This window comes from Notamacropus eugenii, chromosome 1 (genome assembly GCF_028372415.1).
Source record: "Notamacropus eugenii isolate mMacEug1 chromosome 1, mMacEug1.pri_v2, whole genome shotgun sequence".
Classification (NCBI taxonomy): domain Eukaryota; kingdom Metazoa; phylum Chordata; class Mammalia; order Diprotodontia; family Macropodidae; genus Notamacropus; species Notamacropus eugenii.
In genome coordinates this window covers 235,948,387-235,972,877 of record NC_092872.1, presented here as the reverse complement: position 1 = coordinate 235,972,877, position 24,491 = coordinate 235,948,387, and the positions used below count along the sequence as shown (strand labels likewise).

The 24,491-nt window shown below is 37.7% G+C and overlaps 1 protein-coding gene and 1 pseudogene across 11 annotated transcripts in view; one reads left to right on the top strand and one right to left on the bottom strand.

Annotated features, from left to right (window-relative positions):
• Positions 1-24,491, top strand: part of ADK (adenosine kinase) — a 634,537-nt gene that overhangs the window by 306,366 nt on the left and 303,680 nt on the right. The window lies entirely within an intron of this gene.
• LOC140517157 (calcineurin B homologous protein 1 pseudogene) lies at positions 3,087-3,727 on the bottom strand (annotated as a pseudogene).

Below are 24,491 nucleotides of genomic sequence, written 5' to 3'. Positions count from 1 at the left end.
GATGATTGATTTCAACTAATAGGGACCAACTTATTAACTGGAATCTATATTAAATGTATATTTTAAGTAAAGAAGTAGCAGAGGGTCTTTGAATGAACATAAACAGTATTAGTTAACTCTAAAGAAATAAGCTTGGTTTGAGCTTCTTGCCTGCCATCTGAGATCCATAGCCAGGTACAACTTCTTTCTCTTTGTCATAATGTAAAGTATTTACTGTTATCTTTACCTTGCTCCATACCTGACACTCATCCTCCCTCCCCTTTCTCCAGAGTTCATGGGGTATTTGTAGTAGTTACAGAAAGAGATGTGAAGTAGAAAAGTCTGCAGAGAAGCAACGAGAGGGAGGGTCCTAGGTAGGAGATGATGGGGCAATAGGTCATGATGTTTCTTCCATTGGTTCAGATAAACTTAATACATGACTGAAAGTAAGTAAACATTCTTTGAGATATAGACATAGAAATATGCATGTACACGCACATGCCCACACGCACAGATCAGTCTGTGTTGTTTCACAAGCTATACTCCATAGGCCTAGAATTCCGTCAGTCAGTCAACAGACATTTATTGGGCATACAGCAGACACTGTACAGCTATGTGGAAGATGAGGGGAAAAACTTGAGGCACAAAGACTAAAAGTTCATCTGGGTCAGAAAAATCAAATTTAGATAATATTAATATGTGGTTTTCCAAGTCTGTGTGTAACCTGCAGGGATCCTTACGTATATGTTAGTGAACCCCCTATTCTAAGTGAATTACTGATTTAGGCCATTGTTCTTCAAAGTGAGGGCTGTGACATGAGACCAAATTGTATATGATGAATCATTAAGGATATGAGAAGCTAGGTTACATCCACCTTAGCCAAGATTGTCAATCTAAAATAACCATAATACCTCCTTTGCCCATTATCTCCCCCCACCTCCCTCTGTTGCCTCCATTATGCCCACACTGCCCTCTCCAGATCACCTCATTATTGGCTTTGTACCCTCTCTCTGATTCTGAACTCCTGGGCAGTGGTCAGTGAGAAAGCTCCTCATCACCGACTTTTCCTTGTAAGTCAGATAGAGTAAGTTTCATAGATAGACAGAGACAGATAGAGTTTGTCACAGAGCATTTATTAGTTTTTCCTATGTGCCAGGCCTGGCTCTGTGTGCTGGGGATGCAGAGAAAGGCAAGAACAGGCCTTGCCTTCCAGGACTCCTCTTTCTAATGGAGGAGATTACATACAACCAACCATGTACAAGATCTTTACCAGGTAAATTAAGAGAGGCTTTTTTGTTGTTGTTGTTTTAACCACAAGTATTTATTGATGGATTGTATAATACAATTTTAATGGAACAGTAAGGCACAACCGTTGATTAAAACAGTTTGCTGTACAGCCAAAGGGAGTAGATACATTTTTTTCCTTAAGAACCTTAAATATGCAAGTCATGAAGCCGCTAAAGTACCTCTCTAGCAGATCACATTGAACAATTCTTCCCTTTTATGAAATTCCAATATTACATCATCAGAACGGTAATCTAGATTCATTCCCTCTTGAGAAAGACACTGGCAATTTTCTCCTGCACTGCCCCACATGATGGCCTCCTTAGTCACTTATTCAGCTGGCATTCAGATTCCCAACAGGTCAGCAAGGTACCTTCCCAAAAAATGTCATGTACACTTTGATCAGTCTTCTGATGCAAATAAGCAAGCAAGGAGCCAGGAAAAAGCCAGTCCAGGACAGATAGAGAAATGAATCAACTTGTACAACAGTTAGTATGGCACAGCCTGATTCAGGGCAGCCTCAGTTAAGCTGACTTTGGCAGGGAAGTTGCTCTGGCTTTTTTCAAGGGCCTACAAACACACCTCAAGATGTGAAGAATCAGCTGTAGAGGATCTAGGAAACTAGTTAACCAGGAGGCTAACTGTGCAATACATTCATCTCTTTGGACCTGTAACATGAGGCTGGCCATGAATTCCAGCATAATCATTTGCAAATGTCAATTTTAAAGAGAATTTGTGTGCAAAACTTGAAGATACTGAGGACAATCTTAAAATCTCTTGGTCCGGGATAAGTTAGGCACTTCCTTAACACTAATTTGTTTAATCAGACACTCAAAAATAGTTCAGTGTAGTAATATTGAAGTATTAACTATGCCGCAGGTGTCAGTAGTGAGGATCTCAGGACACTAAGCCTGCCTTCCTCACCAAGGAGCCATGAGAAATCTCACATACATGTTGCCACAGATGCCATCCCAGTAATACCTGCCTAGAAATCAAGTGTGCTTCCTGGTGGACAGCCAGTTTCTGAAAGGTAACTAACAGGTTAGTAACTGAAAGGTACTAACGAGAAATCATGCAGGTCAGAGACCACAGGTGAAGTGACCTACGTGAGCCCACCCAGAGAGCTTGACCTTCACCTCTTGCCTTGGCCAGTTGCTTTCAGGAAGGATGCCTCCATCCTGCAGTCTATTAAATACCACGGTATAAGGAGCCCTAGGATGTTCCTATTCTTTTAAGGAAGAGTAGTAGGTACCCAAAAGCTCCTGGGGAGGCAATGTCCTAGAGTTAAGAGTGGAAGGTGGTTAAAAACCATCAAGCCACTTCACTGACTTTATATAAGCCCTGACAGATCAGAGATGTGAAAGTGTGATAGGCATAGATTGAGGAAAAAAGAGCAAGTGAGGGTGAGACTCAATAAAAAGGAACACTGAGACTGAAGGATTGTCCGTGCAGTTACATATGTGCGGATGGAGACATTAAAGAAAGTTGAGGAGGCATGCTAAAACCTGACTAGAACATACATATGGCGCCAGTCTCCATCCAGGGAAGGGGTTTGGCTGGCTCTTTGGGGATGGGTAGGGGTGCTTCCCTCCCTCTCTTTCTCAGACTGATGAATTTATAGCTGACAGCAGCACAGAAAAGAAAGGCAATATCAATAAATGGAGAACTGTGGAGGGAGAAACCAAAGAGAGCAGGAGAGCCCAGGTGTACCATTCATTCCTTAGTGCCCTGCTTCTAACACCAAGGCCAACAGTTGTGTTCTGGCACAAATGGGGTAGGGTTTGTGATTCAACAGCAGCAGCACTTGGGGAGAGAAGGGACTCTGATGGGAGAGGGAGAAAAACTCAAGTTCCGCTTCTTAAATACAAGTCAGGAAAAGTTTGATCCCAATCTCTTAGTGAAGAAACTGAATGCTCATCTTCGGCTCTATGTCTACTTTCAGCAGAACCCTAACAAACACTGTAAGGGATATGGCACTGTCCCCATCCTGGTCAGCTTCTTGGAATGTCCAATCTGCAATGCTGCCCAGCTGCTCATCTGAGATATTCACCCCAACCATCATGCGTAACAATTCCTCTTGGGAAATCTTGTCGTCTTTATCTAAGTCATATAATCAAAAAGGAAAGTGTAGTTCATTGCTCCAGCTATTGAGTGGTTCTGGTCCATTCACATCTTTGCTTTTCTCATTATCTTCAATTGGTCAGAAGTGAGTTCTCTTGAATCCATGGAAGTTTACCTGGTCTTCTCCCTCAAGGAAGAAGGTATTTATGATCCGATCCCCTAGGGACTGATGGCAAGCTCTGATCTGCTGGAATTCTTCCTGGCTGAGAGTACCATTCTCTCCTTTGTCCAGGCTGGTAAACTGGCTGTACACATGAGTGATTTGACTATGGGAAAAGCCAGTCTCTTTTTTTGTCTCCTTGAGTTCCTTGTCCCACAATAATATGGAGGCTCAAGAACCCATTGCCAAGATGGACGAGCTCCTCCCAAGGGGGAGGCAATAAGGAAAGGAGGAGAGACAGGGAAGGAAAGGATAAGGGTCAGGAAGGGAAAGCTTTAGAGAGGCTTCTTGCAAAAGATAGAATTTTATCTGAGACTTGAAGGTGCTGGGAAAGCTGAATAAGTGGAGCTATGGAGAAGTGACATTCTTGACCTGAGGGGCAGCCAGTGAAAGTCTACATCGGGTGTCTCATTCAAGAAACAAGAACAGTAGTTTCATTGAATTATAGACTATGTGGAGGGAAATAAAGACTGGCAAGGAAGGAAGAGGCCAGTGCTGAGAAATTGGTAGGCATTGAGGAGTTTGTCAGGTACAAGTTACTGTCCTGAGTGCTAGGGATACGGATATGAGCAGACAAGATGGACCTTGCCCCCAAGCAGCTTCCAGGGGGGTTAGAGCTAAGAATGGAGGGAAAATATTGTTGGTAACCTTGTTTGGAACTATTGTCAGGGGAATGAAGAGAGGCTTGGTTTCCGGTGAAGTAAAATGAGAGCTCACCAAGGAGACCCTGTCCTGGGTAGATCCAGGAGCATGGTTCAGGGTTCCTATGTTGGGCAGATAGCCAGAGAGCAGGATGAACAGGTGTGGAGGGGTTGCAGTTCTGGGTTATGGATCACACTGTATCATCTTTTCCTCCAAACCCCCTATCTTCTAAACTTTCCAGTAACCGTCAAGGGGTACCATCCTTAGAGTCACCCAGGTTCACAACCTTGATGTTATCCTTGATTCCTGTCACTCCACTCCAACATACAGTTAGTTGTCACATTTTGTCATTTTCTACTCTCTAAGACATCTCTTGCCTTCATTTACCTTTCTATACTTATATAGTCAATGCCGTAATGCAGAACCTCATCAGATCTTTTTTGAATGATTGCAGTAGCCTTCTCTCTAATCTCCAACTCATGTCTGTCCTCTTCTTGAATCCATTGCCATGAAAGAGATTTTCCTAAAACCCAGATCTAACCATTTCATGTCCCTGTTCAGTAAACTCTTGTGGCTCCATGTGGACTCATTAGATCCAATATTACTTCATTTTCATCTTATCCTTAAAAAAATTTTTATTTTGTGTGGGGGGATGTTGTATGTATATCTGTATTTATAAAGAGATGCACATAATTATTTGTGTACTAGTACATTGTAATGTGTAAGTAAATATGCATATATTAGGGGTTACATATTTTAAAAAATTTTACTAATATAGGTACAAAACTTTTAAAAATGTTCAAGAGAACCTTGGTTTAGATTATCAGTGATGAGTGTCTACGTTATGTTGGCGGCTATTTAGAGGCAGCTAGGTAGCACAGTGGATAACACTAGACCTTGATTCAGGATAATCTAAGTTCAATTCCTACCTTAGGTACTTAGTAGCTCTGTGACACTGGAGAAGTCACTTAACTTTTATTTACTTCAGTTTCCTCATGTAAAATGAGGATGATAACAATACCTATTTTCCTGGGTTGTGAGGATCAAATGAAATAATATTTATAATATACTCTACAAACTTTAGCACACAATTATTAATACTACCTGCTATGGTGATATTGATGTAGGTGGAGAGACACAGGTGGATATGAGAAATATTTGGACTAAAGATGCGTCCAGGGCTTCTGACAAGATAGGCCTGTTGGACTTGAATCTTGTTCTGGAACTATTTTTTGGTCACTTGTTTTTGTAAAATAATATTGGCTAAAGATGAGGATATAAATTCCTTGAAAGATCAAAATCTATACTTATTGTATTTTTTTTAAGTTAACATAGCAGTTGATGGGGATTTATTTTTTGCTATTTTTCTGTGCATGTTTATATTTTAAAAATCCGTTTTCTCATGTGTCTCCTAAAAGTTGTTATATACTAAATTCCAACATTATTTTTGTATTTTTTTGTTAAAACCGATTTTCCTTCAAATCCTTCATACTTTGATAGTTAAGTTGTACTTTTGATCTCCTCAATGTAAGTACTCCATCCATTACACAGGGGGAAAACTATCCATGCCTTCTCATCCTTTGGGAACTTTGTCACACATCCAGTGATAAATCCTCCACTGGAATTTACTCAGTGTGCTAAGAGTCTTCCTTTAAACCTCTTCATATTTTATGATCACTAGTGGAGTTTGTAGGCTGTCCATCCTTTCTTCCTCCCTTTTAATCTGAAATTGGTCTGTGGTCTTATTGCTGGTCATTGGGCATTTGAATTTTAAAACAATTTCTACTTTCAAATTACCCCACTTACCCTACATTCTTTCAGGAATAAGAAGTGACCTTCTTTTGAATATCTTTATGATTAAGTTATTAATGTTAAAAGTTTTTGAGCCTTCTGTCTTATAGTGTTTGTAAAGTATTAAATGAAAAAATGTTGCCCAACTTTAGCATCTCCTTTATACAAATTTTAATTTTTACCTCTTCAATCAAATATCTCTTGGGGACACAGTTTGTCCTAGTAATTACTGTCCATACTGAAAACAGGAAAATAGCCTGGTGTAAAGAGACTTTGTCCTAATGAGCCAGCAAGTCAGTGTCTGAGGTTGAATTACAAGGTGCTGGAAATAAGTGGCTATACAAGAAAGATAGTGACAGGATAGAGGTATTTATTGAAGGATTTAAGATTAGGTCATAACCAGGAACACTATGGTTCATCCTCATTAGCCCAAGTTTGGCTTCCCCAAGCAGTATCATTGGTCCCTGACTTCAGTTTCAAGTGTTCTGGGCTTTGAGCACCACTGACTTCAATTATGCATAGTAGTATGCAGGATATGGCATCATATGGTATATATTAGCGTGTTTCCTTTTGTTGTCTACCCTTCTTACCATTGCTGTGAGACACAAGTGTCCATGAGGACATTGTCAGTTGTTGTCATGGTAATAGGTCACTCTCTAAGAATTTCCCTCTTCTGAGCAGAGAGTGGCAGAAATGTGTCCAACTGAAAGCCTTGTTCCTTGAACCAGTGAGAGATAGTGGGCTCCTTTCTCCCCTTTTCTTCCTAGGCAGTTGATAGGGACGTAAACCATTGTATTTTGCTTTTGCTAATTAAAACAGGGTGTAAACTCTTAAGAAGGAGCAGTGATGTCTGCTGCACTGTCCACCATCCCTAACAGACTTTGATTGGCCACATCACAGCCAGACATAGGTGCCAATAAATCTGTCCCTAGTCTGATTACACTAGTATCTTAGCAGAAGAGACTGTTTAGGAGCTAGGGGAAGTAGAGAGACAATTGAGGAGCCAGACTTCTCAATCTCAAAAAGGGGAGGAGGAGGAGCTAGTCAGCAGTGGTTTCTAGAAAATACACACCTAGAGAATACAGTTGCTTAACATATCTAAACTCAAGAATTCAGTGAAGCAATTTTCTTCTCACCTTGACCTTTCAGAATTCCTGGCTTCTTTTAATATTCAACTCTAGTGCCACCTCCTAGAGGGAAGAATGTCATGATACCCTGATCTCATCTGCTAGTGCCCTTCTTATCGCCCCAAATTACTTTGCACATTTTTGTATCTGCTTATCTTATCTATGTGTTGTCCTGTCGTTCTCTACAATAGAGTATAAACCCCTTGAGAACAGGAACTTCTTTATTTTGTTTTTATATAATAGACACCTAGCACTTAGTAGCTGCTTCATAAATTTTACTTGAATTGAATTGCATAAATTAAACAAGTGACCTAGACAGCCTACTTCACTTTTATATATATATGTATGTATATATTTATTTTTCACTTCTTAACCTTCACTTCCACAAGAATTTGAATTCAAAATTTTCTCCCCATCTCACCCCATCCCCCACCCCACAATAGCATGCACCCCATCCACCCCTTCCTCTCATCGGCTCTCCCTTCTATTACCCACCCTTCTTCCATCCCTTTTCCCCTCTATTTTCCTATAGGGCAAAATAGATTTCTATTCTCCATTGCCTGTATAGCTTAATTTCCAATTACATGCTCAAATAATTTTTAACATTCATTCTTAAAGCTTTGATTTCCATATTCTCTTCCTCCCTCCCTCCCCACCTTCAGTGAGAAAACAAGCAATTCAGTATAGGTCATACATGTGTAACAATGCAAAGCATTTCTGTAATAGTTATGTTGCAAAAGACTAACCACATTTCCTTCTGTCCTATCCTGCCCTTCATTTATTCCATTCTCTCCCTTGACCTGTCCTCCCACAATAGTGCTTGTTTCAGATTATCCCTTTCTCCAATTTCCTGTCTCTTCTATTATCTTCCTCTCTATCCCCTTCACCCTTGCCTTCCTGCAGGGTAAAATAGATTTCCATATCCAATTGAGTTTGTGTTATTCCCTCTTTAAGCCAAATCCCATGAAAGTAAGGCTCAATTATTTCCTTTCATTGCCCCCCTCATCCCCTCCATTGTAAAAGCTCTTTCTTCCCTCTTTATGGGAGATGATTTGCTATATCTACCTCTCCTTTTTTTCTTACTCCTAGTACATTCCATTCAACAGTAAATTTTATTTTTTTTAGGTATTCTCCCTTCATATTCCGCTCACCCTGTGCCCTCTATGTATGTATGTATATACGTATATACACACATACATACACCCATGTACATATACATACCTACACGTATATAAAATATACACATACAAACCTACCCATACACATCTACATATGTATATTCCCTCTAACTACCCTAATACTGAAAAAGGTCTCATGAGTTACAAATAACATCTTTCCATGTAGGAATGTAAACAATTCAACTTTGATGAGTTGCTCAAAGTTTCTCTTTCCTGTTTACCTTTCATGTTTCTCTTGATTCTTGTATTTGAAAGTCACATTTTCTATTCAGCTCTGGTCTTTTCAACAAGAATGCTTGGAAGTCCTCTATTTCATTGAAATTCCATTTTTTTCCCCTGAAATATTATACTCAGTTTTGCTGGGTAGGTGATTCTTGGTTTTAATCCTCTCTCCTTTGACCTGTGCAATATCATATTCTAAGCCCTTTGATCCTGTAGTGTAAAAGCTGCTAAATCTTGTGTTGTCCTGGTTGTATTTTCTCCATACTTGAATTGTTTCTTTTTGGCTGCTTGTAATATTTTCTCCTTGACCCAGGAACCAGGTTCTCAGTTCCTCCAAGGTGGCACAATCAAAGGAGAGGAGTTCACTCCTCTCCTGACCTGGGCTCTGTTCTGTAAGCAACCACAAGCATTCTTATCTGCATGTAAGATTCCCTCTCCACAGTCACCAAAAGCTCCATCATGCCAGCATTCCTCCTTACCCCAGGATGGCCACTCAGGACTGAGACCCAGATGAGCTGCTTGATTCCCCCAGGGTCTTTAGACCCAGGGCTCCAAAAGTGGGCACTGCTACTGCAGTGGTTGCAGCCACCCTGGGGTCAGGACTGAGGCTAGACCCTGCTCCTCTCTCACCCAGGTGAAAGAGCTTTCTCACTGACCTTTGAAGCTGTCTTTGGTATTTGATAAATCTGGGAACCTCAGCTGCTGCCCGTGATTCCATGCCCTGAATCCTGCTCCAGTCCTGTCCATGCTGCACTGAGAGGCCAAGGCTGGGCTGTGCTCCTCTCTGAGTCCGGTGCGATAAAACTTTCCTGTTAGCCTTCCAGGCTATCTTGGGCTGGAAATCTCTTTCACTCTGTCATTTGATGGCTTCTACTGCTGTAGAATTTGTTTAGAGCCATGTTTTAGAGTCATTTTACATTTAGAGCCCATTTTATGAGCTATGGGGGAAGAGCTTCTATAAGTCCATCATTCTACTCTTCCATCTTGGCTCCGTCCCCTTACTTCACTTCTTTAGAATCCATTGTCCTCCTCTATCAAATGACCACTATCAAATGTGTCTCCTGGTTCTAAAATCTTATAATTCTTTAAAAGACTTGTGTGAATAATAAAATATTTAATTTTCTCTCTGTTTCTTTGTCTCTCTCCACTTATATTTGAATGTGGTTTTGTTGGATCTTACAGCAGTTCAGTTGGAGCAGAATAACAAAGCCATGCTGCCTTTGGAATATTTGGGCATCTGGTAGATTCCAGTCCATTCTTCTTGTGGTAGCCCACTCTGATATAAAGCCACAAGTGGATTCCCTTCATTTGCATCTTCCCTAGAGCAGGCATATAATGGAGTGTTTGGAGTTCAAAGACTTTCCCTGATGGATAATAATGGAAGAACAAATAGAGACTATGACTTGTCAGTTAAACAAGTGATTAAGCCTAGCAGATGCTAACTTAATAGAGGGAGATTTCTACAAAATGTTTAATTAAGCAGAATTTTCTAGGTGTTACCAATGAACTTGAATGTAATATGTGGATATTGAACCCAGGATAACTCAATTAATTATGTTTCTTTTACAGAATATGGAAGTTTCATTACTTGGTGATTTATATAAACATTTTAGGTTTGGGTTGGTTTCCCCCAACTAGGAGAAATTTCAGCTTTATCTGGCTTAATCTCTAAAACAATTTTGCCTCCAGCAAAATCTCTTCCTTTATTTGGAGAGCAGCCTTCAGTGGCACCCCTTGCTGAGCTTTGATCTCTAGAAAGGGAAAAGTTCTAAAAACAACTCTGGGAAAGCTAATACAAATGGTTTGAATCTAGAGTTGGGAGGGATGTAGTAATAGCTTTTGCATGAATAAAGTTTTATCTGTCTGTAGCAGTTAGGTTGGGCTATAGAAGAAATCTGTTGGACTTACATTATAGTTCATTAGTATCATAGATTTAGAATTGGAAGGGATGACCTCAAGAGGACATCTGTCCCACTTCTTCATTTCACGGGACACTGAATCTCTGTGAGGTAGTAAATGGCAGGTCTAGAGCTGAATCCAGGCCCTCTTACTGTAGATCCAACACTCTTTGCTTGAAAGATACTACTGGGCAGTAACTGTTAATAAAGCTGACAGAGAGACACATCTAGGAGAATGTTTGTGGTGTGCCCACTTGAATCTCTCTTTTTTACATTATATTTCTTCCTGATTTCCACCTGTCAAAACAACAACCTCCTGTAATCCTCATTTCCCATTTTTCATTCTCAGTCACCTACTTCCTTCCCCAGCTTCCTTAATAGAAGCTAGAAGTAGAAATTTTTGAATTACGATGTCCACTGGCTTACTGGATATGACCACATCATTTATTTGATCAAGTAATCTGTTTTGTTTACCTATTTATCATAATGGTTATTTTAACCACTTTAAAGGTTTTTTTTTTTTTTTTTATGGTTATTTAACATTTGTACATCCAAGATCTTAAAGTGAAAGCAGATGTGCTTAATGGCTAATGAGTTCTGAGTGTTTAATGTAACTATCATTGAACTTATAAATCATTGTTTTGTTTGAATGAGAGCTATAGAACCACTCAGGATCACTTTAAGAGTATCCTTAATGCTCTTGAAACCTTGCCAGAAAATTTCATTAACATTCCTGATGTTCCTCTTCCTCTGTAAACAAAAGAGATAACCCCCTTTACACAAAATAAAACTGCCTCCTTTGTTAATCTCAGGGTTCTTTTCCCCTTTAAGAAGATTCACTTTTAAAAAATAGTTTCTTGTAGGTTTTTAGGAAGTTGAGAAATCTAATTGATCTGGGAGGAATATAACTTTAGCCCTGCAAGTATTACTGTCTCAGCTTGGAAATATATTCGTTAATCACTTGAAATTAGTTAGCGATAAAGAACTTTCATGAAAATTTGCAATAAAAATGCCAGCTTGTAAGAAAAGATAATGATGTGCAGTTTAGAAATGCCTACAAACAAACTAGAAAAAAAAGTCCTGTTGCTTTTTCTTTCTTTCTTCCTTTTTTTTTTTTTTTTTTTGGTAACTAAAGATTAATTTTCCAAGACTTTTACCAGTAGCAGTTTTAGTACTTTCATCTTTAGTAGTGTAGAATTTATTGACAGGGCCTCCTGGTAATGCACTGTAGAATGAAGTTGGTTTTTTTTTTTGTTTTTTTTTTAAGATTTAAAAAATAATTTGCATGTAGTTCCTAAAGCTACTTTAGAGATTGTTTTAAGTAGCATTTACAAGTATTTCATGTTACATTGCAGAAATAAATTTGCATTAGCTGTCATTTCATCAACTTGTCAGCTTCTTAATCTACTTTTGCCTCTATGGAAAATAAATAAATGGAATTACATGTTGTTCTCTTTGGGAAATCATGTAACGATATAATTAGCATATTTATACACTACTTTACATGACTTCTATATATTTCTCTTTAATATAAAAATTAGAATTTCGTTAACTTTGTGTCCCTTCTCCCATAGGATTATAGAATTTCTCACTTACCTTTTGTTTTATTACTAGCTCTTTCGCCTTAGCCTTCCTGGTCCCTTCACACTCCAAGACTGAATTTTTTCCTTGTAACAAAGACAATCATTTAAACAGTCAACATTCTTCAACTTCTATAGTCTTCACCTTTTTACTGAGAGAAGGTGTTTGCTTGTCCATTTTCCTGAACTGAAATTATATCTAATAAATTATTAGAGTTTACTTCCTTAATTATTATCTTTTATGGCATTGTTCTCTTGGGTCTGCTTTCATTACTCTGCATCTCTTCATATAAGGCCCCCATACCTCTCTGAATTTCTCATTCATTATTTCTTATGACATTTTATAACATTCACGTGCCACAGTTTGTTTGATCCACCATTCCCCAAGCAATGACCACATTTCATTTTCATCTTTTTAAAATGTTTATTCTATCAAAAAATAGCTACCAAATATGCAAAATCTCCTTTTTTTAACATATTCCCTTTATTAAACTAAGCTCAGTTCTACATGAGTTGGGTTTTTTTTAAATTCAGGAACTTGTTCTTCGTTGAGTAAAAAATGCATTGACACTGAGACTTTAGAACACAAGCAGTGAACTGAAGTCTTGATAAAATATTTGCTTTTATTTTGTCCTCTCACTTCTTTGCTTCTCAGGTACTCTTGAAGCAATTCATAAAAATGCCCAGCCCTTGACTTAGTTCATTGAGTAGTTTGGATTCCCTTTTTTTGGTTATCCTTAATTTGTTGGATTTTTTTGTTTGTTTTTTTAATATTTCTCTTTCCTGATTCACTGTTTCTTTTCAGTCTCTTCTGCTGGTTCATTCTTTTTCCTGTCCCTAACAATGAATTCATCTTGGCCTTATCCTGGACTTTCTTTCTCTCTTCTCTTTCCTTCCTTTATGATCTCATCTGTGCTTCAGTTAGCACCTCTAGGAGTTTGCCTCCTAAATTTAGGTATGTGTCCCTAGCTCCACTCTTCCATTGCCTTTGCACATCACTATCTAAATGTACCACCTCAAACTCAAACCTCCATACCCCATCCAGATTTCACTGTTTGAGTTGATGGCCCTATCTTCCTCCTATTCAGTCTGGTCTAAATAGCAGTCATTACTGATTTTTCCATCTTCCCCATCCTCAGGTCTCTCAGACTCAGGCACACTTTATTTAATCACTTGTCAAGTCTTATCTGCTCTGCTTCCAAATAAAGTCAAATAATCATTCACAAAGCACCTATCATATGCAAACCAGCACCTATGGAGCTTGTAATATACACAGGATTGTTGGGTACTTGAAGTGAAAATGAAACCTCCCCTACCCCCACCCCCACCCCCAGCTCTAGTATATTAGTCAAGGCCTCCTATGAGCTATGGCACTTCATCTGAGCTTTGAAGGAAGATAGCAAGTCTCAGTGGTAGGGATTTGGAGGGAGTACATTCTAGGCACTCTAGGCTTGTACACAGGCACAGAGGCTAGTTGCCCTGTATAAGGAACAGCTAGCTAGTAGGCTGTTGGTTCGTGTGTGCCACCAGGTCCCAATTAATGTGGATAAGGAATCCCATGAAGTGGTCATATTATTCAGATTTTCAGTATTTGAAAGTATAATTCTATACAAATTATGATAATTGATTCCAGTCCAATAGAAATATGCAATGAAAAATTTTAAGAATTAGTTTCTATGTTTATTAACATTATAATGGCAAAGGATAAGAAAAATATATTCATGATTCAAGTTTATTACAGTGATAGAGTAATTATAGAAAACAAAATTTAAACATTTTAAATTATTGAATAAGTAAAGCATACGTTGATGAAATGACATTGTAGTTGTTTAAAGTATTTAACAGCATAGACTGAACTGTCTTCTCTTTTTAAAAATCTTTCTTCATACAGGTATGTAGATGGCCTATAGGCATAGAGAGTTTTTGTGCATCTCAACCAATTTGCCTCCCTCCATTCTCACACAATATACCAGGTATAGTTGACTGACCTGGGGCATTGTCTAATAAGCAGTAATACTATTTTCAATAGCTGTATTAATAACTTAAAAATCAGTCTTCAAAAACATCTTTAGTCACTCATGCTTTCTTTTTTTGACCACCAGAGATGGATATAATTGATGCTTAATTACCTCCCAGAGCCCAAGGATTTTGAGGCCAATAAATAAGCAAGCAATGGTTTTAATTTAAAATTTTATACTTCACTTACCAGTAAATGTGTTAGGTGATACTTAACACACTTTAAATCCAGTTTGTTTGTTGTTCTTCTTGTTGTTGTTGAATTAGAAATCTTAGTTCTAGAAGGCATCAATTCCCAGAATAAGCGTGTTTCATCCACCTTAAAATAGTTGTTGATAAGTGTATCAACTGTCTTCAGTTATTCTCTTCAAAACATCAGGATATTTAGCTTCCACCTGGCTGCCTTAAGTAAATTTAGCATTATGCCATTGAACTATAATTTTAAATCAATTGAACCAACTAATGCCTACAATAAAAGTTTCTTTAGTATCACTTCATTTCTATTTTCTTTTGTTGGCTCAACAAAATTTCACACTTTTGTCTGACTGGCCACTCTGCTAAGAGGAATGCCTTTTTGATTGCAGACTTTAAGCTATAGAGCTAAAAGTCCTTCCATTTCTATAACTGTAAGATTTTTATTCCATGCAATCCTTGCAGATCACAAAAAGCTGGTGTAGTTTTTCCTTTTTCTTTTATTTTGCCTGCATGTCTTGTAATATTCCACACTATAGATTCAGACTTACTGACATCTCGCCCTATTTTAGAGTTATATTATGACCACATTCATGCCATTCAGTTACATCACATTTTTGTTCTACTGTAATGTTAGCCTCTTCTTTTTTTGCACTGGCACTATTTCCACTTGAAGAATTCTTTTGTTCATTTTGTTAAAGGCTCTTAAAAGAAATTAACACAATTCTTAGTAATATAATATGCAGCAGCATATCATATCCCCATACAATGTGAGCAAGTACAGATTAATGTGAGATCAGCCTTGACTAGTCACATTAATAGAATTTTGACTTGCCTAAAGTGCAACCTGGTATCATTTTATAATTTAAACTCAAGCAAATTTCACTTTGTTTGAACTAGATCTAGAGTATCTGAAGGGGAATCGTATGCAGTACACCTGAGAAGACAGTTTGGAGCCAGATGGTGAAGAAGGGCTTTAAATACCTAAAAGAAGAATTTGCATTTTTTCCTGAAAGTAGAAAGATAGCCACTGGTACACTTGGAGTATGAGAGTGACAAGATCACTTAGTGGGCATTAGGGCTTAAACTTGAATGGGTGTGTGTGTGTAAGGAGACAAATGGAAGAGATGTACAAATATTAATTAAAGAAGTTTCTTTAAAATACTTTTGTTTAATGTGCATACCCTTTGACCCAGCAATATTGCTTCTAGGACTGTATCCCCAAGAGATCATAAAAACGGGAAAGGGTCCCACATGTACAAAAATATTTATAGCATCACTCTTTGTATTGGCCAAGAACTGGAAATCAAGGGGATGCCCATCAATTGGGGAATGGCTGAATAAATTGTGGTATATGAATGTAATGGAATACTATTGCACTATAATAAATGATAAACAAGAAGACTTCGGAGAGGCCTGGAAGGACTTATATGATCTGATGCTGAGCGAAAGGAGCAGAACCAGGAGTACTTGGTGCACAGCAACGACCACAGTGTGCAAGAGTTTTTTCTGGTAGACTTGGATCTTCATAGCAATGCAAGGACTTAAAAAAAAAATTCCCAATGGTCTTCTAAGGCAAAATGCCTTCCACATCCAGAGAAAGACCTATGGAATTCAGTCACAGAAGGTAGCAGATCATTTTTTGTGTGTGTGTATTTAGCTTTTGGATTTGTTATATGATTTCTCCCTTTTATTTTAGTTCTTCTACACAGCATGACCATAATGAAAATGTATTCAATAGGAATGTATGTGTAGATCCTATATAGAAAATTGTATGCTGTCTTGGGGAGGGAGTGGAGTGGTGGTGGGTAGGTAGAGGGGGGAAAATCTAAGTTTTATGGTAGTGATTGTAGAACACTAAAAAGAAATAAAATCAATATTAAAAAAATGCTTTTGTTTTCCAGTATCAAAACGACTTAGGTCCACTACACTTAAGTGAGGAGGAAAAAATCTACAGTTTGATTTTTAACCAAACTGTGCATTGCCATTTTTGGTAATATGTAATGACCAACTCACATTTATATATAGTTGTAGATATCCATGGAAATATCAAAGCAAAAAAACAATGAAGGGAGGAGGAGTAGAACTGGAATATAATGTTGTTGGCAGTAACTTCCACACTGCTTTTCTTACTCATCATGTGGGACTGTTGCACACTCACCTGGACTGTTCTTCAGAAGATATTTGTTGCTTGTAGTGACTCGGTGTTTTATGTAGCATTCAGTAGGTGTTAGTCGATATCAATACTATTGTATTCATAGAATTGAGTACCTATTAAGGACCTCCTTTACATGATCTGTGTCTATCTATATTGTTGTATTCCAGGCCTGGTTGTCGCTTCAGGTTCAAAATTGGATGGAAATGAGATACTTGTAGATCATCTGACAGTTGACAGAAGAAGATTTTCTTAGCCTGAGCACAGAAGGGTATTCTGTAAAATATAGCATCAGTAATAGTATATTAACCTTAGCTTCCTTACCTCCATGTTTGCCACTCACACTTGACATTCAAGCCTGAGAGAGGACTTCCTGGTGGGTACCATGAAGCTAGCTGAGCAGTTGGAGCCTAGATCCTCTAAGTCAGTGAAGTCTTGAAGACAATTTTAATATGTTCTAAGGAAAAGCTCACTTACATGGCAGATAATTGATCCTGCAATGCGTATTTTTCATTAAAGGAACTTAACTGGAATATGATTTTTAAAAAAAAGTACCTCAGTAATTTCTGTCTACTAGTTTTCTGATTCATATCTAGACTACACTTTCATTGTTGGCATGTCAGTCAATAAGCATTTGTTTGTTACATGCCAGGCGCTGTGCTAAAGCACTGGGTATGTTAAGAAAAGACAAAGACCAAACAACAAAAATCTCCCTCAGTCTGTGGATGTTCTAAAAGACAAGACAACATGCAAGCAAATGTGTACATACTATATGTATACAGAGATGGAAGGTAATCTCCAACGGAAGGTGCTGAAGTGGGGGGAATAGGAAATGGCCTCTTGCAGAAGGTGAGTCTTGAAGGAAGCCACAGAAGCATGATTGAATTTCAGAATAATCTCATTCCTTTGGTATATATTTAAAAATCCTAGAATTTTAGGGCTGAAAGGAACCTTAGCCCAACTAAGTTGATGTAAATAGGAAAAGGAGAATCCTAAAAGAGATTCCAGGAATAGAATAATGCTAAACTTTCTGAAGGCCAATGACTTCAATTTTCACTGGTTTGTCTTTTCTGCTGAGCTCTTTATTACAAGTTACAGTGGGGACAAAAGAACAGATATACTCGTGAGACTTTAAAAAGCAAGTATAAGTGTTGCTGGATATTGAAGGACACTGTCATATGTTAAAGTATGTCACAGCTATATTACAGTAGGATCTGTGTATTTGAAGCTACTCATTCAGTTTAATTCAGCATTTATTAAGCATCCTACTATATACAAAGACCCTCACCTAGGATAAGAGAATGAAAATGAGACAGTCACTGCCCTCACATAGACTCAGTTGCATTTTTGGATGGGAAGACCATAATAAATCCACAGATGAGTAAACACAACATAATTTGAGAAGAGAGAGAGAATTAACAACTAGCAGATAAAGAAAGGCATAATGTGTGAGATGACACTGGAATTGAGACTTTTGAAGCAAGGTAGGTATTCTTAAGAGATGGAGCTATCATCAGTGAGTTTCATCTTCCCTCCTCTGACCATTCAGTAAATTATACTGCTAAATAGTCTTGACTGATACTCTTCATGTCCTTACTGAGTTACTGAAAAATATCTCTTGGATTTGCACAGATGGTAGCGTGAAGTCTGCAGCTGATATTCAAGTCAGCAGCACATTTGGTGCACACATCAGACTATCCTGAGCAACAAACTGTCTACAAATACAATTTGTAATCCAATTTAAAACTTTTTACCCCTGTGTTTAAAATTCAGATTGAGTTGTAAGTTATTATAAACATGTATCATTCTGGCAGTAACTTAACCTGACCTTAAGAAAGGAATTTTGAAAAAAAAAAAAAGGAATAATTAAAGTATAAACAAAGAGTAGCAAGATATTTCCCCTCATATCTAGAAATAAATATATCACTTTGTAGAGGAGCCAGCCTGTTACCTTAACACTTCAAAAAAGCAAAAGACCCCACAAGCCAACCTAAAAGGTAAATGTATTCAAGCTTTTATCCACCTGTATCTATGAAGAGTACAGAGGCTAAAATAGCAGTTAGTACATGGAAGAGGTCAGTTTTGTCTTGGTTGCTTGCTCTATGAGGAGGACTTACCTTTCCTTCTACCAGTGTAGCCAAAATAAGGCATGAAGCATTGCTGTTTCTGAACCATCGAAGTAACTTCCTTAGTATTTGCCTTAGGTCATAATATTTTAATTTTAGAACCAATTATCATTTGCACTTAAAATTTAATAATTCTTCATTTGCTGCCCTCCAATCTCAGTTTAGTTACTTTTGACTGAGGTTAGAATAAAATTTCGATCCATCTTTTGACAAAAGCTTGACTTTTTCAGTATCGTTTTTCCGTATACACACAGAGAGACCTAAATGCCCCATTCTGTATATTTGTAATATAGTGATGTATCACAGTGTGGTGAATTCTAAGGCCACCCAGAGGACATTCTTACCTGGTGATGAATCTTTAGGTTTACTAATTCTTAACCTGGGCAGATCCCAACCAAAAAGTAGAATAGATGCTATTAGTTGACAAGGTTTGGCATGTCCTGAAAGTCCAAGAAGTGGTTTTGAATTAGGGATGAATGAAAGTAAGAGAGGTGGTAAGAAATATCTTGCCAGCAGCTAGCAGGGGTGTGACAAAGATACCTATAAAGAAGAGTTATAAAATGAGGAAAGTGAGGAAAACAGATACCAGTGTAATAGATAACATTGATGGACAGGTTGTTTTCATAAGTCTTATTTTGCATATGTATAGTGCTTTTATTAGCCTGATACACTGTTATATACTAACACAAAATATTTTCCTTACAACACTCTAATTTCCTTCAATTTCTCAATTCTTCACAAAGCTTTCATTTAGGTTGTATAAAAAGAATGTTCCTCATTTTCCAGCCAAGGAATTGAGGTTCATAAAAATTAAGTGACTTGCCCATGGTCACAAAACCAATGAATTTGTTGTCTTGGCCAGATCTTTTGAGTAAAAAACATTTCATTCTCTCAGTCTTTTGTGCTTTATTTTTTCTCATTTATGTAAAATTTTGGTCTTTTGTTTCTACATCACCTAAATTTATGTATGCCTTAAGATAATTGTCTTCTAAAGAACAGTTTTTAAAAAAAGAAGAAAAGCAATGTTTGGTAAAACTAACCAATATATCAAAAAGATCTGAAATGATTACAGGCAGTGTTCCACACTCATATTTGTTTATGTAGGTTTGGTTTATTATTAGAAGATCCTTGTTGACCTGTGCAAAGGGATACTTTTAAAATTTTATTCTTTTGTTCTCTATTACAATTGTTTGATTTTCGAGCACTCCCTTTGGTGTAACGAGCTTATTAATAAAGCTGGAAGATTAGTCTGAGGGAAGACAAGTTGGGTATCATAGTCTATTAAGTTCTTAATTATTGGTTGACTTGAGCATCAACATGTCTACGCACATTAAGAAATGCAGATGTGTATTTTCTCTTTGTAATTCATGTTGTAGTTTACATTAGTAAACTTGAAGGTTTGCATGAAGTTCATAACGTTCCAGATTATGGTATTGTAACTAGAAGATGGAACAGAAGAACAGTAAGACAGGAGAAATTTAGATTTATTAAGAAAGATTACTAACTGGAAGACTTATACACTCTAACATGGACAGATATACAGGCACACCAAGATGTACACACAGATCTTCATATATATTCACATATATGTATAACCAATTGATGAGTTGAAATGGGAAGTGGAGGATGCTGATAGAATCTTCTTTAACCACAGAGATCCATTTCACCCAATTCATTTTTTAAACAAAAACTCTTGGTGGGTATTTCTTAACTCTCTTTTTGTTTGTTTTGTCAGTATTTTTTTTAAAAGTCCAGCACAGTTGTAACTCCTCCAACAATTTTGTTAGAAGTTTCTGTCTTCTCTATTGTAATATCAGATGGTTATCTCTGTGTGTTTGTTTGTGTGTGTGTGTGTTAAACAATTTATACGTAGCTATCTATGTGTGTATGAAAGATTGTTTATAATTGTTTGATATTGTTTAACATAGTATAATTATTTACATATTGTTTAATAAAGATTGTTCTTTAATTCCTGGCTACTGGTTGACTAGATAAAGTTAGATGGGGCCAGTTTATGAAAGCCTTTAAAAGCCAAACAGAATTTTAAAAATTTGATCCTGGAGGTAATAGGGAGCCCCTAGTGGCATGGTCAGATCTGTACTTGAGGAAGATCACAAATTGACAGATGAGTAGAAGATGGGAGGAGAGACCAACCAGAAGGAATGAAGTGATGAAGGCCTATAGGAGGAGGGCATGTTAGCTTGCTTCTTATAGTTTGTGTTTGTTTCATAAGTACAGCAATATTTGTATAAAATAATAAGTAATATTCTCACAAAATAAATTTATTTTTAGCACTCAGTTAAAAAACTTGAATTCCAATTTCTCTCCCTTCTGCCCCTCCCCCACCCACGGAGAAGACAAGAAATGTGATATCAATCATACTTGTGAAATCATGAAAACATTTCCATATTAGCCATGTTGCCAGAAAAAAAGGAAGAAAAATAAAGAAAATGAAAAAAATTAGGCTTTAGTCTGCACTCTGACTCTATCAGTTCTCTCTCTGGAGGTGGATAGCATTTTTTATCATAAATCCTTTGAGATTGTCTTGGATCATTGTATTGATCAGAATAACTAAGTTACTCATAGCTGATCATTGTACAGTATTGCTATAACTGTGCAATGTTCTCAAAGATTTATTTTATGTATAAGATATTTACAATAATCTATTATTGGTTCTCTAGTGCAGTATTCATTTTAGTTCACTGTAAGCATGATTTCTCATGCGTCATTCATTAAGCACTTGCTTGTGACCCTGTTCAAAGCAGAGAATTGTTTTTGGGAAAATGAACCACCTTTTAAAGGACTTTTAAAGGTATCAATGTGAAAAAATACCCTTGGTACTCCAGAGACCCTTTTTGCATAGGGTCTCTTCTTGGTAGAAAAGTGATGTAGTTTCTTGGAATTTAAAATGGTAGATGAATGGATAGATGGAGAGCATTTATTACATTATGAGTATTTTGGTCTGAAAAGTCACAAGGATAATGAAGGGACCTGATGGAAAGTTAGTCACCCTTCCAGGACAACTGGACAGATTGTCTACCTCAGGAGGCATTCTCATGGTTTTAGGAGGCACCGTCTTCAGGAAGGGATCACAACAAGGTGGATGGCAAAGAGATATCGAGGGTGAATATTAGCATAGGTTATGGTAAGGGGCCTTCTAGATGAGGTGGGCCTTCTCTATAGGAGCTGACTGACACCCCATTCAGGTCAGTATGGTTCCAGAGCAGAATATATTACAGCAAGCGATGTCAGTGCCTTTCTCAACTATTGTATTGGAAAGAAGGGATTTGGGGTGGTTTTGCTGTCTCTGTCACTTATGGTTGTGTGACCATAGACAAATAACTTGGCTGAGTCTGTCTGCTTATCCCCATTTACACTGGTGATAGTGATTTTCCTACTACTCCCCTCCCTCAGCGCTGACTGAGAGGGTTCACGTGGAAGTCATCTGGCCCAACCCTCTCAGGATAGAGGATCAGTGGATTGCTTAAGGTCACATGGTGAATTACCACCTGGGCTTCTTTGTTTCCAAATCTAGCATCCTTTTCACTGCCAGATACCTTCATTTGTGAGGAACAGATAAGTAAAGGAAATTCCCATATAACTTGTTTGCCATTAGTCTTCTTACTGCCCCTTAGTATTCTTACTGGAGCCGAACTGGATAAACAAGTCATCCAGCCTTTGAGAATTTTTAACTTGGATTATATTGAGAAAGCAGAAGAGGTCAGCTTGGACTCAGCTTGGAAGTAGTTTACCCTTTTTGTTTTCTATTGAGCTGAAGGCAGAACTAATAGCCCTAATGGTTTTGAAGGATCCTCAGTGGATCTTCATATTTGGCTAGGGCACTTTTGGTCATGATGCAGTAGGCCAGGGGAGTAAACAGAGCTTTTGAACATAGCCTGGGTTCACACATTTCCTCTGACACTTCTTTCATGGCCATGGATAGGCAAGTTATTTCATGTCTATCAGCCTTATGGTCCAAGACTGTGAAATGGTGATAACAGTATCTATGTTAACTACCTCATTGGGCTATTCTGAATATTACCAGACTGGACGAGGTACGAGACGCTGAGGTCCTTCCTCAAACTAAACTGCCAAGCATTCAAACAATGCTTCAGAGAGCACAACTCCAGCAGGCTGGCCATGATATTCAAATGCAAAACATACTCTTGCCAGAAAGACTTATTTTATGGAGAACTCACATGGGGCCAGAGATCACATGGTGGTCAGAAGAGGAGTTACAAGGACACTCTCAAGGTCTCTCTCAAGAACCTTGTGAATTGACAGTGTGACATGGGAGACACTGGCACAAGACCACTCAGTGTGATGTGCCCACATCAGAAAAGGTGCTGTGCTGTATGAGCAAAGCAGAATTGAAACAGCTCAAAGGAAAGCTGGATGCACAAATTTAGAGTGTCTACCCCAAATGTTCACGCGGACTATCTGTACCCAATCTGTGGTAGAGCATTCCCAGCTCATATTGGTCTGATCAGCCACAGTCGGACATATTGAAACTTTACATTATGATAGTGATATCATTTTGGTCCTCTTGGAGAACAAAAGACAGCAAACAACCAACCAATCTACTTCACTGGGCTGTTTTAGAGTTCGTATGAGATAGTCTAATTAAGCACTTTGTAAACTTAAAGGCATATTGTGAATATTTGGAGTTATTATACTTACATGTATTTTAATGAAATTCTTAAATTGTGTGCTAGGTTGATAGCCTATATTCTTATCTAAATTGTTTTCCATTTTGTTGTTTATTTTGATGATGATAAGTAAACATTTCATATTACTCATGCAAAATTATTCTTTATTAGAAGAATGCTTCTGCTTTGAAATTAAATTTCCATAGTACTACGTAGACCACTCTTTAAAATTCAGTAGATAATCTAGAGGCAGCATGGCTTCATTTCCAGATGTAGTGGACTGGTGTTCAAGGTACAGTAGTACCCAGGCAGTGACCAGTGGGTCACTTCACATTTTGGAGCCTGTATTTCTTTACCTTTAAATTGAGAGGACTGGGATAGATGATCTCAAAGGTCCCTTTTATGTGATTTCACCCTGAGAGAGAAATATGTTCTGGGAAATGAGAAAAAAAATAGCTTTTAGAGATATCCCTCCCACCTAGGTTCTTGCGCCTTTTTTTTTCCCCCATGAAGCTATTATCTTAAAGTGAGCAGGGGAAAAGAAAAGTCTGGGGTGTGAGTTCAGTTTTACTACTATAAGGGTTTTAGATCAGCAACCTGTTGCCATGACAACAAATGCATGAATTTCAAGAAGAAAATTTTCAGCATATGGGATTGGTGAAATTGCAACCTCCCTGTTCTCTCTTTCCCTCTGGTTCAGGAGGATTACTCTTTGCCAACTTGAAAAAAAGCATTTTCTGCAAGGTCTTGCTAAAATTAATTTACATTTTCTGTGATATTGTTTTTTAAATTTCATAATAACTTAAAAATTATAATCAAGATAGATCTGTCATACATCCACTTAAACATTTGATTTGACAACCAAAATTACTTTTTAGATTCTGTTACAAGAGCTTTGCTAAATGGTAAATAGTTTAATTTATTGGGAGGTCTTGACAATAATAGATAAAGACCTGCCACTTTAAAGACTCCCTTGCTTTCAGTGCTTTCTAACTCCAGCAGTGGAAGGCAGTTTAGCTTTAAGTGCTCTATCATATTTGCAGGCTTTTATAGCCAGAGTCTACAGCAGTCAGCGATGATGATGGAAAACGGTGGCAGGTAGACTTAAAACACCATAAAGCCCAGAGACAATTGTGTGTGATGCCTTGAATAGATTCCTTTATGAATGAAAAATAAGCCATATGTGCCACCCTTATGGACTCTAAGAAGAAAAGACATCTGCCCTAATGCTAACTGTGCATGAAATTGCAGTGTTAGGAGATATTGACCAGATGTTTCAGTCTCAACAAATCGCTTGTTATGTGGCTGAGTGAAAATCTCTTTGCTCCTTTGATCACATACACCTTGAAGGAATAGGTAATTGAATAGAAG